This window comes from Mustela erminea, chromosome 14, assembly GCF_009829155.1.
Source record: "Mustela erminea isolate mMusErm1 chromosome 14, mMusErm1.Pri, whole genome shotgun sequence".
In the NCBI taxonomy this organism is placed as follows: domain Eukaryota; kingdom Metazoa; phylum Chordata; class Mammalia; order Carnivora; family Mustelidae; genus Mustela; species Mustela erminea.
In genome coordinates this window covers 28,260,448-28,279,397 of record NC_045627.1, presented here as the reverse complement: position 1 = coordinate 28,279,397, position 18,950 = coordinate 28,260,448, and the positions used below count along the sequence as shown (strand labels likewise).

Below are 18,950 nucleotides of genomic sequence, written 5' to 3'. Positions count from 1 at the left end.
ATGAATTTCAGGATAGCTGGTTAGAGACTATCATCACTATGGTATCTCACAAAAAACACTTGTCTTAATTCGGTCTTAAGACTATCCCACCATTATGGATATACCATAAGAATTAAGGTAGTGGGAAAATACTCAGTAAAGACTTCCCAAGACATCTTCATTCATTCATCCATTCAATGATTACTTTAGTGAAGAACCATTATGTGCCAAACACCAGATTGAAGCACTTGAAATACCAAAGTGAAGGCAAAGAATACAGTTGACCCTGGAACAACGCCGGAGTGAAGGGCAATAACACCCCACAGGGTCAAAAATCCACGTGTAATTTCTGACTCACCAAGAACGTAACTACGTTTAGCCTACTACTGACTGGAAGCCTTACCAATAACACAGTCAAAGTAACACATATTTTGTAAGTTATAGTTATTCTATACTGTATTCTTACAATAAAGTGAGCTAGGGAGAAGAAAATGTTATTAAGAAAATCAAATGGAAGAGAAAATATATTTACTGTGTTGTATTTATCCAAAAAAAAATCCAAGTTTAAGTGGACGCATGCAGTTCAAACTTGTGCTGTCCAGTGTACACCACTCAGGTAAAGCACAGCAATTAATTATTTTACAAATAGTTACCAAATACCTACTAGGTGCCAGGGGCGATGCTACGCACATAAGCAGAAAAGAATCCTCATGTCAAGGACACAGACACATTTGGGTTTAAATCTCTATTACATGCTAGCCTAAAAAATGCTTCATAACTTCATCTATAAACGGAGAATAAAAACAAGATTAAAGGACTACTATTAGACTCGAGAAATTAAATCATCCATGGTACTATAATCCAAAGAGGAACGAAATTCCCTATTCTCAAGATACCTGAAACCTCGTACATATTACACATAAAAACTAAGCATTTCAGTACTTGTTGAATATGATTAAATATAGGGCAAAATGTGATAGTGTAGCACACTTCTTTGTACACCTAGAATCCTTAATGTAGTACCTTATGAGGATTTGAGTACTCAACAAATGTCACATACATGACAAAGAGAAGTTTTATAGGTAATTCTCCCACCACATTGCCCTAAAATGATGAAATTCTCTCTTAAGGCAAAATAATGTTACTTCTAGAAATTTCATTTTAGTTAATCATATCAGTTCTCCTTTAAGATTTTAGAAATGAGAGAGCAGATTAATTTCTGCCTATAAAGTAGGATTATAATAGATATTATCTCTAGTTTTTCAAGTTTTGTATGAAGAAGTTTGAGTGACCTGAGGGAATTTTAAATTGGACCTGCCACGTAAAAATCACAAGTTGATCTCTGCGCTTCACTTCAGATTAATAAAGCTTCTTTGTCCAGAAATAACAATTTCACAACTTTAGAAATGTTTACATATCACACCCCCTCCCCCGTACAAACTAACTTTATAAAGAAGGGCCGAAGGAGCTGGGGTTTCTGGTTTCAGCGGCATTGGAACCTAAAAGATGCAAGTATAAACAGTGACTAACATGTTAGTCACAGTAAGCAGCTGTTTCTTAACAGGACAAGAAAGAACATGTTTAAATTGCTGCAGGAAAATTAGGAGAGACAAAAGAATTTCTTATCTGCTAAAAGAAACTCTAACTCAGGTGATGCTAGGAAAGCATGCAACATGCAAATCTTTTTAGGATTCTACAGCTATCCTTGAAGTTATTTTAATTAGTTTTTAATTATGTCTTCCTTAATAAAAAGTGGATGGATGGATGGATGGGATGATTTTCTAAAGTCTTCTCAGATTTCTGGCAGCTAAAGAGACGTTGCTTATTTTCCATGTGTCCCCTAGAGGGCAGCGGTGGCCTAAACAGGAAAGGATTTTCTCAGTCTGGCTTAGATCTCTGGCGCCAGCCTTTACTCCAGTCTCTACCATCCTTCCCAGACCTGTCTTCTGTAAGCAAACCGGCAGTGGTATTTCTGAGTGTTTATATCTAAATACCTAACTAGCAAAATCATTACATCTTTCATACAATTTTAGAATAGGCAATGGCTCGAGACAGTTGGGAAAAAAATTATAAGATGTGTCAAAGCAAAGAAATCAAAGGGTTGGTTTTCTTTTCCCTTCAGTTGGTTTGAAACAGGCCATTGTATCACTGAATGCCTATTCATTTATTCAGTTGGGTGTTACCTAATATGGAAGAACCATGTGTCAGATGCTGCACTTACTAATGTGTGGAACAGAGAAGCTAATGCAGAGAACTTATACTTAAGAAGGGAATACTAAGTTACATGATCTAGGGGAGGATGACACAGGAATGTGTCCACCTAGCTATAAACTGTGGGGAGCAGTGTAACGTAAAACTCTTTGCTCCTTTTACAAATGTTCTGGATTTCTTTTGGAGACCCACAGTTCTGAAGACACCCTTGTCCTGTTCCAACAGAACACATAACTTTATATTTAAAAGGTGATGACGAACCACAGGAAGCTTCCTAAACAGGGAGGGAGAGCCTGAGTGTGCACTTTTCTGATGCTGAGGCTTTCTTTTTTTAGTTAATGTTGCTGTTTAAATATTTTATTCTGCACAGAGACATTTTTATGCAAAGGGTGCAACTTTCAAAAGAGACTTTGCAAGGGCTGCCCTAAAAGCCTCTTATAATACCTGTGAATTTATCTTCTGGGATCTCTTTTATTGTATTCGGATTATTTGCTGATTAAACTTCTTTATTCACTTTCATCTTGTGAAATTGGGAGCAACATGCATTTCAAGTATGTGAAGAAAAAGATTAATGATGTCAGAATTATAATTTAGTCAATTTTTGCTGAGCTATTTGGGTTTTCTGTATGGAGCAAAGGGTAGTGAAAATGGTCTACCTCCATAGCAGTGAGTGGCCCTGAGAACTTCCTGCCATAACTTTTAGTCAAACCACATGGTGTGGTTTGTTTGTGGGATTGCTTATTTATGCAGATCACTCTGACTGGAAATTATACTTATTTGCGATATTTCCTGGGAGAATTCTACCATCATATCCATACCTGTGGTCTGCATTACAACCAAGACTTTATGGAGATGTTAGAAAATGGGACTTTCAGTCCTAACACTATGTCTGATAATCATTCATGACGTTCCAACTCTAGACTAAGAATGACATTATTTCCTTTAAGTACGGTGAAACTGGTAGTTAGTTGAAGTGACATTGCTTTGAAGAGGTAAAGTAGCAGGATCATAGCATTGTGACAGTTAGACTGATGAAGCCAGGACCAACTCAGGAAGGGAAAAAAATTGTTACCACTGGACCAGGAACCACAACATATTTAAAACTATTTCTATTTGCCCAAAACCAACTAAACCAACTGTTATTTCCAGAGCTACTGTATATCATCTTAAGACCTTATCAAAGGACAGATAAGTTTCTAAATACTTGTCAAGTGGAAAACTTCCTTAGAGGAAAACCGAAAATTGTAACTGTTTGAAAAAGATCTAGGCATTTACACTAGTATATTTTATGAGGAAGAGAAAAAGCACTATATAATTTGCTGCTTCCTGAGGGTGTGGAAACTTCCCCTAAAAGGGGGGAAAAATTGTTTGTAGAAAGAGTAGGTGTAAGAGCCAATTTAGACTCCTAACTTTATTTTGCATTTGCAGTTTGAGAGCAGTCTATAAAATGGCTACTGGTAATCATAAATCATTCCTCTTTCCTCTGCTCTTTCTGTGAGCTTATGTTTGAAAGGAACATATAACCCTTCTGTATATTTTGATATGTTATCTGTTGTAGGAAAGTGTCTCCTTTTTCTTTTGGTAAGAGTTATATTGGATGCCTGAGATAACCAGATGATTTTCACGTTGGTTCCAACAAGAATTAGACCACTAACTGCACTCACAGTAGTCCTACGCTTGGATCTTGGGGGCGGAAAAATGGCCAGTTCCTTTTAAAAATTATAAATGATCACTACATTGAATGGCACCACAATAACACTTTCCTAGAATAACCTGTGTTGCTTAGAATCTACAGCTTGTAAAAGCACTTGCACAGAAAGCAATGCATTTGAACTCATGCTGATCCTTAGGTAGGGGCAGTTAAGTCCATTCCAGACATTTCTAAGAATTAAGAGCTGGGGGGAGTTTCCCAAGATCACATAGCTAGAAAACAGCTGAGCCCTTTCTCAGGCAAGGTCTCCTCACTTGGAGTCTAGGTCTCCGGGACATTCCAGTGAGGCTGCGTTTACACCATATGGTTGCATTCATTTTTTTACGAGGCAGCCTGCTTATATGTTGATATAACATACACAGGGGTGCTGTTACTATATGCAGGTCTCCTTTTTAGGGAGGAGGCTCTCCTTTTTAGAGCCCCACCGGGGTGAGACAATGAATCCAGAATCTCACTGCTGGTGAGCGGTGGGGTCAGGTTCTGATCCATGTGTGTCCAGCTCCACAGCCACACTGCAGCCAGAAGAGCACTTTTCTTTCCAGCGCCCTTACTGTTCTAATCTGGGCTTTTCACTCCCCTAACTGTTCTACTTTAAAACCCTATCAGGCAGGGGTGCCTGGGTGGCTCAGTGGGTTAAGCCTCTGCCTTGAGCTCAGGTCATGATCTCAGGGTCCTAGGATCAAGGCCCACAGATCCTGGGATCAAGGCCCACATGGGGCTCTCTACTCATCAGGGAGCCTGCTTCCTCCTCTCTCTCTGCCTGCCTCTCTGCCTACTTGGGATCTCTGTCTGTCAAATAAATAAATAAAATCTTAAAATTAAAAAAAAAAAAAAACTCTGTCAGTCAGTTCCATGCTAACTTTTGCCTCACTGCTGCATCTTTTTGCTGAATACAAGCCTTCCCATCTGACTCAAACTGGCCATGGCCCAGTGCCCCTTGAGCATCAACAGAGGATAACCGAAATAATCCAGGAAGCTCCAGGGCCCTTTAAGAACGGCTGCTGGGTATGCCTGGGTGGCTCAGTTTGTTCAGGGCTGCCTTGGGCTCAGGTCGTGATCCTAGGTTTCTAGAATGGTGTCCCACATCTGGCTCCTGGCTCAGCAGAGAGCTTGCTTCTCCCTCCCACTCTGCCGGCTGCTCTCCCTGCTTGTACTCTCCCTCTCTCTTAAATGAACAAATAAAACCTTAAAAAAAAATTTTTTTCTAAAAAAAAAACAACAGCTGCTGCCCCTCCCCATTCTTTGCTTGACTGAGGGTTCTAAGAAAAAAAGGGCCTGAGTAAAGCACACTTCACTCAGAGAAAAGGACAGACTTATTGACTCCCCTACCCACAAAACCAACCCCAAGTCAATAGAAAAATGAGGAAGGGCTACAGAAAAAAAGTTTGAAAAAGACTCCACAGTCCTGCTGTCAGCCCTGTGGACACGATGTAGGGTTTTTTCCTGAAATGGCAAGTTCATGGGCATTGGAAGTGATAAGCGATAGAGTAGGAGCCAGTAGCACCCAGGGGATGGGCCTGTGGAAGTCGCCGAGCCCCCAGTACGACCCAGAAGATCACAGAAAATGCCATCCAGCTGTATCATCACAAAGTCTTCATGACCTGGGCTATGACTGCCCATAAATAAGAAAGAATCCAGCATATGATAGGGCCATGATCCAAAATAATATCATTTAAATCTCTCATGAATATTTTCAGTGTGAAGTATGGTCCAAGCAAGTCCTTCAAACTCTCAGATGGGTCCTATGAAAATGACTTTCAGGAAAAGCAGTCATTTATTTGATACAGTTTGTGAAGCTGCAAATGCAGATATTAAATTTCTAGTTCTTTAAGGGGGTACTCTGTTCCTGTGAGCAGCTTACTTACAACTTGCAAAACCACACGTCTGTCTAGGGACGTCAAACCCTGTTGGATTACTTAGATAATCATACTATTTGATTTAATTCACCACCATAATCAATAGGGGGTTCTGGTTGTCAGATTAATTACTTTCTATGGAAATGCTATGGATGCATCATTTAATTAGATTTTTCACTTAGTACTTATCAGAGTATAAGAAATGCCATCATAGTTTTCTGCACATGGTAATGAAATCATTGGTACATTACCAAGATTAAATCATGAAAGAATATCTACCCTTCTGTTTTCCTTCCTGCTAAAATTATCAAACTTCTCACTGTACCACCTGTGATGACAGGCAGGCTACGCAGAATTTCAAAGCTTTCCGCAACACCTACCAATCTCCATGTCAGAACAAATTAGTGTTTCCAGTGTACTGTTTATCATTATGGCATTTAAAGGCTAATAGCTAATTCTTAAAAACATTAATAACATCTACTTTTATTGAGAGCTCAGTATGTTCAGCGAGTGTGTTAAGAGCTCCATTTACACGAGTGTATTGAATCTGCAGAGAAACACATGGAGGTTTCTTTACACGGATATAGAAACTGAGGCACAGGTCCCACAGATGGTAAAGGATAGAGCCAGGATTGAAACCTAGATCTGACTTATTCTGTGGCCCACCTGACGAGCCCATGTATTTCACAGGTACAGAAAAAGACCTAGGGGAGGAACCTGTCTTTCTGCAGGGCACATAGCTGGTTAATGGCAGACAAAACTAAGACTCGGGTTTGCCCCAGTTATGTTTATTGCCATGGACCACTACAGGCCTGGGCTCTTCAGCTTTTTATTCTGCCTTATTTCTGTTACGGCATACAGCAGCCAAGCTCAGAGACATGTAAGCAGTATCCATTAGCGCTGCTGCTTGTGATGTGTGGAGCAATCACATTTTTAATGGACCCTGTCTGAGTCCTATGCTTGTCTGCATAGCTCTTAAAGAGGTCTGGAGTAAATCTATTGCTCACTTGGCAGTCAGCATTTGGCACTGTGCCTCAAATGGTAATGTTGGATGTCTGTGGATTTTGCTTTCTCCAATATCTCTGGAAACTTCTCTTAGAGAATGTCATCCTGTAGCTCCCCATTCCAAGGCCAAGTACTGTGACTGTGAGTGCTTCATGAAAAGTCATTAACTCCAAACAACACAGGCCTGGCCCTGCCTTTCCCTTGCTTTAAATACTCAGATAAAAGGTTTTATCTTGAATCGGTGTCAAATTTTATCAATTACTTTATCTGTATCTATTGAGATGATCATATCATTTTCTATTCTACTAATATGGTGATTTGTTTTCCTGGGTTTTGAATGTTAAACCAACCTTGCATTCCTGTCCACTTGGTCTTGATGAATTATCCTTTGTTAAGTTGCTAGACTTGCTGATATTTTTTATTTCCTAATAGTTTGTTCAGGATTTGGGGGTCTGTGCTCATGATGTCCTGGTCAGGTTTTGTCGTGAGTATTAATGTTGGCTTCGTCTTGATCCAGGTGGTGGTCATGTGGGCATTTACATATTATAATAAAAGGAGGGGTGCCAGTGGCTCAGTCGGCTAAGCAGCAAACTCTTGATTGATTGTGGCTCAGGTCATGATCTAGGCTTATGAGATCAAGCCCTGTGTTGGGCTTCATACTCAGTGGGGAGTCTGCTTGAGATTCTCTCACTCTTTCCCTCTCCTTCCACCACTCCTCCAGCACTCTCCCTCTCAAATAAATCTTTTTTTAAAAAAATAATTGAACCCAAGGTGTAGACATTGTACTGTAGGTAAATTACATCTCATTTAAATGCTACTTAAAAAAATCATTCCTATGGCTTCGCTGTGTCCTTAAGCAAACTCATTAGAATCATATCCAAGGCTTCTGTTTGCTTGGATAGCTAGGTAATCTTTTGTTACATCACCTTGCCCCATGGCCACAGACTCCTTTTAGTTACTTAAAACTATTATACTCTTTCAAATTGTCAGAATTTTGTTAATTCTCTTCCTTCTGCACAGAATGACTCTCCTGTGTACCTCTTTCTCTACCTGTAAGAATTCTTTTCATCCTTCAAGGCTTAACATAAATGATGTTCCTCCTAGGACATTTATTAGAAGACTCTTTTTTTTTTTTAACCATTAGGGGTTTTTTTTAAGATTTTATTTACTTATTTGTCAGAGAGAGAACACAAGTTGGGGAACACCAGAGGCAGAGGGAGCAGGCCCCACTGAGCAAGGAGCCCAATGCGGGACTCGATCCTGGGACCCCAGGATCAGGACCTGAGCTGAAAGCAGAGGCTTAACTGACTGAGCCACCCAGGTACCTGTTCTTGGAAGATTCTGATGCCCTCCCCACCCACAAGCAGAAGGATTTGATCCCTTCCCTGTGTCGCCATCGCAATAGGCACTCCTACTCTGTGCTCTCTGGTGATGATATGGTCGATGGCTGATATTTTGTGAGGTTTATCTAAAACAAAAATATCTTAGAAATTTGTATCTAGACAGTATTTTATTTTTTTACTTTATTTTATTATTATGTTATGTTAGTCACCACACAGTACATCATTAGTTTTTGATGTAGACAATATTTTAATTCCAAGTTTTGCCTTAAAGATCCAGTTATGCTTACTCATCAAATAAAAATAATGGAGCTCCTCTGACCTATGTAGTGTCAAAGTCCCAAACTCTTTAAAACCAAAACCTGTTGAATTTCTTTTGTAAGATGGCCAACTCAGAAATTTTGGTTCTTAAATGAGAGTTTGACATTTTTAGAAAACTTAGGATTGCATTAGCACTCCTTATAATACACAGTGCTTAAAACTAAATGTTTTCAGGCTTTAACTTTATGCATATAAAAATGGAATCCAGGGAAGTTCCCTATGATTTCTTCCTCAGAGGTGCTTTACTTTTCCACCTTCTTTAATTTGGCATTAGCCTTTTTACCCTGTACTGAGTCTTTTAACCACATGTTCTGAGCGTCCAATTACCGACTTTTAATCTGATTAACAGTGAAATCTGTGTCTGGTCTGGGAAAGCACCGAAAATACACTCACAAGTGGTGTCTGCTCACAGTAAGTCCTTCCACTTGGCAGCAGTACTGGACCACAGTTATGAATTTGGGATTGAATTTTTGACTTGGAATGCCAATCCCTGAACTCTTCTTGCTAGGGATGTGATCTTGCACAACTGACTGAACCTCTCTGTACCTCAGCTTTCCCACCTGTACAAGAGGGTAATAGTACCTCTCAGGGCTGCCGTGAGGGTAACACGAGATGAAGCATTCAAAGCACTGGACAGTGTGTAGCCATGAGTGAGCATTCAGTAAAGACTGGCGTGTTATTACCACTGCACAAATTATTAGGAGTATTCTTTCAGTTCTCAGAACAGGATTACAAAATTTATGATTATCCAAAAACTTTGTTCCATCTTTTTCCTCCCCTTCTACTTAACTTACTCACTTGGACCTCCATTTTAGCATTCTCCGTATCAAATAGCATTTGATTCAGGTTGGCTTTGAAGATGGGAGGAGGCCAGAATTTGAGCTGACTCCTAGGATTTAGTGGTGTTACACCACAGCACCAAATTGTTTGAGAACAGCTGAATCACTCAGAAGAGAATTGAGTCCCAACTAGAAAACTTCCATAGAATCCCACATGAAAGTAGTTCAATGTGTCCATTGAGAAAATGAGTGGCTCATTATGAATTTAATACCATGTGTAAATGAAAAATACCTCATCAACCCTGATAGCATAGACTTCATGTTTAAAATAACAACACTCTTGGGCACCTGGGTGGCTCAAAGGGTTAAGCCTCTGCCTTTGGCTCAGGTCATGATCTCAGGGTCCTGGGATCAAGCCCCACATCGGGCTCTCTGCTTGGTGGGGAGCCTGCTTCCCCCTCTCTCTCTGTCTGTCAAATAAATAAATAAATAAATAATTCTTTTTTAAAAAAATAAAATAACAACGTTCTTTGCAAACATCAAACAAACTTGGTACACATATGGGTTCCTATCTCCTTTGCAATAAAAAAAACTGGGCCCTTCTGAGTATCTGTCAGTGACCACAAGTTATAGATGACAAATTCAGACTTAGAGAATGCTAATACAGGGTCACTGCTTCTATGCTACCCTAAATAATTACAGTGTTTTATAATCAGCACTGCTGGCAATTTAAGGAATGTATTTTTGCTATGTAATGCTATGTAATGTGGCATGTAATGTGCTATGTAATGGTAGCTGGCAATTATCTGTGGTTTGGGGTAACCCAGGATAGTTACTCCTTAAATAATTGACCACAATGACCCACATGTCTGCCTAATCAGAAGGAAGCCTCCATGTTAAGTTCGTTGGAATGAATGGCAGAGATCACAAGTAGGCAGAGAGGCAGGCAGAGACCGAGGAAGGGAAGCATGCTCCCTGCTGAGCAGAGAGCCCGATGTGGGGCTTGATCCCAGAACCCTGGGATTATGACCTCAGCCAAAAGCAGAGGCTTTAATCCACTGAGCCACCCAGGTGCCACTGTTTTCTATTACTTACTTTGATGCTTACAATGTGTATTCACTGGAACATGTGGATAACTGATAGGTATTCTAATATCAAAAGAAGAGTTCCCTCGTCAAACAAGTTTGGACAGTTCAACACTGCCTTCTTCCCTCCTATCGGCATAATTCACTGTCACATATAAACATCCTGAAAAGTCTCACAATAAGAACTATAACTTTAAGAAGAGAATAAAATACAAAGTATTTCCCAAACTTGACCCTTTATAAGTAAATAAAGGACTATTCCCCCCTATTTACAGAGTTTCACTCAGGGTTCATCCAATATGATAGTTTGGGATATGCTACTTGGTTAATTCATCTACTGTTCACTATTAAATTCATTATTCAGTAATTCCAAAAATGCTTTTGTCTACTTTCTTTCCATCTAATTTTTCTCCCTGTTCCTCATCCTTTCCAACCCATTACATTGCCAGATTTAGCAAATTAATTAATCGATTCAAATAAAATAAAAACAGGATACCCAGTTACCTTTGAATCTCAGACAGTGACTAATTTTTTAATACAAGACTGTCCCATACATTGCCTAGGACACTAGAATGTAATAGGGTGCCCTGTGTTTTATCTGGTAACCCTAACTCCAAGCCAAATGAGGGCTATCAGTCATTAAAGAAAATCAGTTTAACTTAGTAGTAAGTACATGCAAGGTACTCATTTGACACTTGCTGAATATGTTTCTCGAATCTTTCATGCTACAAAAAGTGTGAAGCACTCTTTGAGACAACCGTGTCATTGCTCCTTTCATCATAATTTCAACACGAATAGTGGAATCACTTTGGAACTCAAGACTGAAATAAACTCTTTCACTCCAGTGTGAGCACTTTGATTTTATAGAGATGAGGAAACTGAGCCCTGACTGAAGTGACTTGACTTGCCCAAGGAAGTTCTCCCGCAAGGAGTTGATGAACTGTAGTCTGGAGTCCTCATTACCTAACTCGCAAGCCAGTGGACTGGACTCATAATGAGGCCACCTTTACCGTTGCTCACTGTATGCGGTAGTGCTAAAAAAGGGTGATGAACTGGTTGATCAAGTGTTCTAAATTACAGTTAGCTCAGTTTACCTAATTAAGTCAGCTACGTTTTAGTAATGAAGTTTAATAAAATCATAATATAATGGAATACATTAAAATAAATGTAAAGCTTCAATTATACTAGATAGAAGTTAATGTTTCCTTTATCATTCAGAAGACACTTCGATATCTCCCGGTGTCTCAGTCCCCCAGTACTGTATGTATAGTATGCAATAGTGCAAATTTATAAAGAATACCAGAGTGTCTTTTGTGTGCCTGTTTCTATTTATAAACTATTGTGCAGGATACATATGCCTGTTTTCATCCATTAGCCACCTCAAATGTATTATTGAGAAAAAACATCAAGGCCAGCAATTACCTCACAGTACAAGCAGTAGTGTTTATAAGAGCAAGAGGTTTTGTTTTATAGAAAGCAGAACTACCTGTATCCCAGTAGAGGATATATCATCTTTATTATTAAAAAGAGGTGTTGAGGACACCTAGGTGACTTAGTCAGTTAAGCATCTGCCTTCGGCTCAGGTCATAATCTCGGGGTACTGGGATGGAGCCCCATGTCCAGCACCCTGCTCAGTGGGGATCCTGCTTCTCTCTCTGCCCCTCCCCCTGTTCGTGTGTGCGCTCTCTCTCTCTCTCTCTCTCTCTCTCTCTCAGGCTTCAAATAAATAAATAAAATTTTAAAAATATAAATAAAAAGAGATGTTGTTTGGATTGGACCCCACACAAATACCACTGTCCCTTCAGGTGCCGTGTAACTTAGAAAGGAATGAAGTACACAGGGTTTTCAACAGGAATTCCAGATTGGCCAACAATTAGGAAGAAAGAAGAATCACTTTCAAACTAATGAATGCTTATGTATAGAGCTTATTCCCCCACTAGATAGAGTGGATATTCAAACATCAAGCAATACTCTTCACTTGGTAATTAAGAATAATATGCTTACTAGGAGCCTAAGTCCCTGCCTTATCTGTATTACCCATATATTTATATCAGACTTCATAATCACATCATCTGTTAAAAAGGGCTGGGATTTTTCTGCATAACCTTCCCCTCTTATCTCATCAACCTGACATTGCCAGCACAAGGTGAAACCATTATAGCATGGTACTTGTTCCTTTAGGAAGTAGAGCAATAATTTAATTTCAAGAAATATCAAGAAATGAGGTAGAGATTGCATTGTATATTTTTCCATAAATTATGTGCTTTCTGTGCCGTGGTGGCAGTGAGGCCAGGTCTCTCACAGACACCTGACGCCCAGATGTTGGCCATCTTGTCAAGGACCCTATGACTCCTGAAGCTGTCAACTCATAAAGATGGGCTCTCTTCAACTCTTCTCAACCTTTAACCTACCTGGGGTTTCTAAAATACAAAGTATTGAGGTAGTTTCTGTAAGTTTGATGTCAGAGTTTAGGAGAAGCTGTAGCCCATCAGTGTTCCAATTATACAATGCAATGTCCTACACTGTAATCAGCATTACTTTGAATGAATAAGGCATCCTAAGTGTGAAGTCCTAATTACATCAAAGTGGAATCTTTCTCTATCAGGAGTTCTTATTTTAAAATGAATAATACTTAAATAGGAGTTTGACCTGTGGCGAGTGACCTGACCTTTCTAGTCCTCCGTTTCCTCTTCTATAAAATGGGGATGATAGTGGTCCTTCCCTCATGGAGTCATTGAAAGGAGTTACTGTGAGTGTGAAAGCATTTAGCACCACACCCCCACACATAGTGGATGCTTACTCAATACTATCTAACATAATTATGGATTAAAATGTCCAGTGGCAATCTTGGTGTTTATTACCATTATTTATGCCTGCTGGTAACTTCCCTGTTTATTACACTTTAATCTCTGCAAACCGTTTCTGTGATCTCAAAGTGCCTTTGCATGGATGACCAATGTGATGTCGGCAGTGATGACAGCGGAACAAAAGAAATCATGAAGGGTAATTTTCCCTTAAAATAGCAGCTTTTTCACAAGTAACACAGGTGGCCTGTATATGTGAGTAGTTAGAAGTTGGAACTACGATGTCTTATACCAGTTTTATCATTCACCATTATTTAAAACCATTCACTGTGGGCTTTCTTGCCCACACTGCTGTTCAAGCTCTGTGGGTATGGAAACACAATGACCCTACCGTGCCCGTTAGCACCACCCCAGTTTTTTCCTAAGACAGACACAAGGATGGGAAGTGAGATTTTGTGCCTGACCCCAGATTTTGTGGCCCTCAGGAGTCCACAGCTTATGTTTATAAGCTAAGGGATTGTGCTCCTTCAATATTGATCTTAACCTGTTTAACTGCTTATATCACTCACATGTGACTCAGTTAACTACTTGTCCATAAAGGGGAGTTTACCAAGTGGTAAAGTAGAGGTCATGTGAAATATGACGGTAAACATAAATATTTACAGAACTCAGGAGAGTCTCAGTTGTGTGCGCAAAGACAGATGTTCTCATCTCCAGGGACAGGAATCAGCTCCTCGGTGCTTTTAGATAAGGAACCATTATGAAAAGGCGACTAATGCCAACTAAGGAAAAGTCTCCATGCTTCAGCTTTCTTCCTAGGGGCTGACTGGTGAGTTGGCTTCCAGGTTACTGGTATTTCTAAAAAAAAAAATAGTATTCCTTCGAAAGCGGTGTCTATGCATAAGTTAGTCTACTGTGCACTGAATTACCTCAGAATAGTTACTTTCACACGGTCTGTTGATCAGGGTTAGAATTCCGGGTTTGGAAGAATTCTCGTTCCCCCTCTACTCACAGAGAGCAAGTCACCCTCTAGGAAACTTCATTTCCCCGTCTCCCATACTTGAGATAATAATTCTCAAGCTTGTCATGAAGATTAAGTGATATGTATATCAGAAATGCTGGGTAAGCAGAAAAATGTGATCTACGCATAGGCGAATTATTCTTATGAAATGGGCTGTGCGTGCGTGTGTGTGTGTGTGTGTGTGTGGTGTAGTCTATTTATTTTTCTAGTTTCTGCATGTAGTTTAGCTCACTTCTATGAGGGAGAAAATGCAGCAGTTGCAAGTCACTGGCAAAGCAAAAACGTCAAATCTCAAATATTAAACTTCCTACTTAAAGAGATTTTGGTGGAGACTATTATGTGTAATACTTAGAGTCAGCACTTGAAAGATGAGTTGTGTGAATGATATAGTTCCTCTGTGATTGATCTTTGGTACTCTCAAATCAAGGGGTACCCTGTGGGGCACACTGTTTTTAAATGGCCTCGCAATGAGTCCATTTTCATATTTCCCAGTGTGTGTAGGGTTTCATACTTCACATTTTCCACAAACATTTTTTCACTTAGTCCTCTTAACAACCTTTTAGAAAGCTATGAGTCTTAGCCTAATTTTACATAGGGCACTTTGAGGTGCAATGGATTAAGGGTCTAGCACAGAATTACATGGCTCGTTAGTGGGATAGTCAAAATATAATTTATTTTCATCCTGTTTCTACTACCTTTAATGTGTGTTTGGATTTTTTGTTGTTGTTTTTTTGTGGGGGTTTTTTCACTTGTTTCATGAAAAGGAACACAGTTTGTATTTTTTGTATGAAACAGCTGGTCAGGCAAGATAGCCTTAAATATGCTGTGATATATAAATCTTGTCATTTGTTTTTAATTAAGTAAAGTTGAAATCTAGCATTAGCACCTTTTTAATATTATGAATATAGCTTATTCCTGAAACAAATGTCCCTTTCATATGCAGATTTTTATCATATTTTTACTTAAAAAAAAATCAAAGATACACATCATAATTATAGACAGTTTTGTTTTTCTTCTTTCTAGAGGTATGATATATGTTTTCATATTTTTATGAAAGAATCACACTTTTACTTTTAAAATCATATTTTACTTTAAAAAATCAAAGATAAACATTGCACATTAGTTTGTTGTGTTTTTCTTCTTTCTAAAGGTATAACATACAGATGCCTGGGCAGCTCGGTCATTAAGCGTCTGCCTTTAGCTCATGGTCCCAGGGTCCTGGGATCACGCCCCACATCTGGCTCCCTGCTTAGCAGGAAGCCTGCTTCTCCCTCTGCCACTCCCCCTGCTTGTGTTCCCTCTCTCACCGTGTCTCTCTCTGTCACATAAATAAAATCTTTAAGAAATAAAAAAATTTTTAAAAGGTATGACATATGTCTTTCAATTAGTAACACCGTACTAAACAAAGACGTAGAAAACCATAAAATCTGTTTACTACCTCCTCTTACACATGCTGAGCTAGACCAGTGGAACACCATCTTAGTGAGAGAAATTTTGACAGGAAGAGAATGTAGTCAGATTTGTGGAGCTTCCAAAATCACATTTTTATCAAACTCACCTCAACCCAACAGAAAACCTAATGAATGGATCTACACAGAAAGATTTTTTTTTTTTTAAGATTTATTTATCTTCTTTAGATAGAGCAAGCAGAGGGGCATGGGGAGAGGCAGAAGGAGAGACGATCACTCCCTGCTGAGCATGAAGCCCTACTCAAAGCTCAATCTCAGAACCCTGAGGTCACAATCTGAGCCAAAATCAAGAACTGGATGCTTAACCCACTCAGCCACCCAGGCATCCCCATACAGATTTTTATGTAAACCTGCACAAACACATTTACCATACTATAAGAAAAGAATACCTTTGTGTAGGTTTCCATCACAGGACCTAGATCCATTAGTGCCTGGTAAGATAGGAACTCCAATATGAAAAACCTTTTTGCCGTCATAGAAAAATAGTATTTAATTCTTCTATCTCTAAAAGGGTAATCACAAAAATTCCAAAATTAGAGCCACTAGATTATCTAGAGTATTCATGCATTCATCTGTCCATCCATCTACCTCCAGATGGTAGGTAGATGGACCCAGCTACCACAGATACCTTCTGGGTCCATCTATACTGGTGCTTCAGAAAAAGTTTGTTACAGAGACTAAGTCAGGACTGACAGTGATAACTGGACTACAAATCCAAGCCTAGGAGTTCATTTCCACTTGGGAGTTTTCAGGTAAAGGGTTATCTCTTCCAGTTGATTCCCACAGCCAAGACTAGCTTAGATTTCCCCAAAACAGTGAACAGAAAACAGAAGCTTCAGATATCTCCAGAGTTTGAGAAACACCCCAGGTAAATACCCAAGCAGTCAAAAAACTAACACAGCTTAGCCACTTGGGCTTAAGGGTTTTCAGGGTCTCACCCAGTTTATTGAAAAACGCAATAAACACATACAGATTCACAAAGTCTGCCTGTAGTATTCGGGACAGAAAGCTTTTGTGATGGCAGGTGTTTCCAGGTTGGTGATGTATGAACTACACGAAAGCTGGGGAAGGGCCCCTCCCGACCATATGGAATGCTGCGCAACATCTGGCCCCAGAGTAGTCGGACATCTCGGAGAAACAGCTACCGTGGCAGAAGCGCTAGAATTCCTGTATACAAGGAAAGGTCTCAGGAGACGCAGAGGTCCCAGGAGGGTCAGATGATTTCCTTCGTGGGCCTTCAATGCTTACCGTGAACGAAGAGCCCTAGAATAGAGTCAGTCTTACCTGGCTGTCACCATTCGCCAGAGCCACGCACAGCCTTTCCTGCAGACCCGGTAGCCCGGTGGTGGGAGCTAGAGCTGGCACGCAAGACGATCTGTCCAAGCAAACCGCCACGAAACCGCTGCTTGAGTCCAGGGCCCAGAGCCCTTCTTCTGCTCTGGAGTCCAGAAGCGTTTCTTTCAGAGTCAGAAAACCCCACAGATGTGGGCCAGCAGATCGACTGTGCCACCAGCCACTGCATCTTGACAGTGCCATGGTTGTGGGCTGTCACGAAAGCCATCGTGGTGACTCCAGGAATCTGCACCAACAGCCGTTTTTTCACATCTTTCTACCAAGCGCATCTGTACTTAAAACCAGGCACAGGGATGAGCGGATTCTCTCCCACATGCTCAAGCCTTAGTGGTACTGGCCCGTGAAATTTTTCTAACACCCGGAACTCGCCACCCAGGATACTCCCCTCTAAACAGCCAATGACAATACCAAATCCTACATCCCAGGAGGAAGAGACGGACTCCGCAAGGAGCTCCTCCTCTCCTGTGCCTGTGGCCCAACGCAGGTGCCTCGCCAAGCCTAGGTGCTTGGAGATGGAGGAGGAGGAGGAGGAGGAAGAGGAGCGCAGGCGCAGGCGCAGACCTGCGCCTGCGCAGAGGTGGGGCCTCGCCCCTTGGGCTGCAGCCACGTGCTGGCAGTTCTGTGGGAGTCTGTTACCCTCCGCTGAAATGCAGGTGTATAAAATAATCTTGAGAAGGCTCTTTCTATAGAAGGTTTATGTAAGTCCTTGGAAATACTTTATGTAAGTATCTGAGACTCTTCTCTATAAAACTGATGGTAACAGAAATGTTGAACAAGTGGTTGAATTGAAAATAGAATGATCTTGAGGTTGTATTTAACTTGCAATTTGAGAATTCTATGATCCTAGAATATATTTTTGAAAAAACTCAATAGTTTAAAAAAAAATCCAATTACAAAATAGGCCAAAGACATGAACAGATATTGCAGCAAAGAGAGATATGGGTAGCAACAATGAACGTGGAAAGATGTTCAAAATCATTAGCCATTAGGGAAATGAAAATTAAAACAAATGAGCTGTCCCTACAAAATTACTGAACAAGTGAATTAAAAATATAGTGAATGCTGGTGAGAATGTGCAGAAACTAGACCTCTTGTACATTAGTCTTGTACATTAGTAGTGGGAATGTTTATGGTACTCTGGAACATAGCTTGATGGTTTCTTAGCATGTGACCCAACAATTGTATTCTTTGGCATTCATCCCAAAGACATAAAAACTTATGTTCATACATACTATGTACGAACCTTTACAGAAATGGTATTGGTAATGGCAAAATACTGGAAACATCCTTCAAGAGGCAAACAGATGAAAAACTCTGGTACATCCATATAATAGAAATTTGCTCAGTGATAAAAAGGAACAAGCTAGTGATACAAGCAACTCCCTGGGTGAACTTAAAGGCCATTATGCTTAGTTAAAAAACAACAATAACTATTATGTTCCCCACTAATTAACAGTCTCAAAATGGCAAAAGTCTGGAGGTGGAGAACAGATTAATGTTGGGGGGATGCACATACAAAGAGGATACCATGTGGAAGTTCATTTGTGATAATGCAACAGTTCTGTGTCTTGTGGGAATTTTTTTTTAATTCTATGACTTTGTAAATATTTACCATAAAAGCCAGTCAAAAATGTCTACACTGCTTTTCTGCAGTGCAGTCCCAAAAGTGTTTAAATACACAGTATTGGTTTAATTAAGCTTAAATACCAATTTTGAATATTTATTAAAATCTAATAGTATTGATTTTTATTAGCATGCAACAATTTTAGTATGCAAATGTAGATTATTTTATGGTAATAGCAAGAAGACCGATACATTCATGGCAGTGACTCCCAGGACTCTTTGTATTGTTCCTTTTCTCTCCTTTCCTGTTGGTATAATATAGTCTGTGCTTTTTGCTCATTTTCTCCCACTTTTCCAGAATCGGGGGTTTTATGTGTAAACTTTGGGGGCTACAAAGCACCACTGAAGCAATCTCATCCTCAGATCACATTTTTTGTTTGGAAGGACTTCCTA

The 18,950-nt window shown here is 39.9% G+C and overlaps 1 protein-coding gene across 7 annotated transcripts in view; it reads left to right on the top strand.

Annotated features, from left to right (window-relative positions):
• The window catches only part of RHOBTB1 (Rho related BTB domain containing 1), a 121,207-nt gene that overhangs the window by 34,423 nt on the left and 67,834 nt on the right, over positions 1–18,950 (top strand). Inside the window, exon 1 of one of the 7 annotated variants that reach the window (XM_032312425.1) lies at positions 17,577–17,655. The exons of 5 other annotated variants lie outside the window; for them this stretch is intronic. The gene's annotated coding sequence lies outside the window, so the exon portion shown is untranslated. Of the gene's footprint in view, positions 1–17,576; positions 17,656–18,950 lie in introns of those variants that run through there. One more of the 7 variants, XM_032312422.1, reaches the window with a different exon arrangement.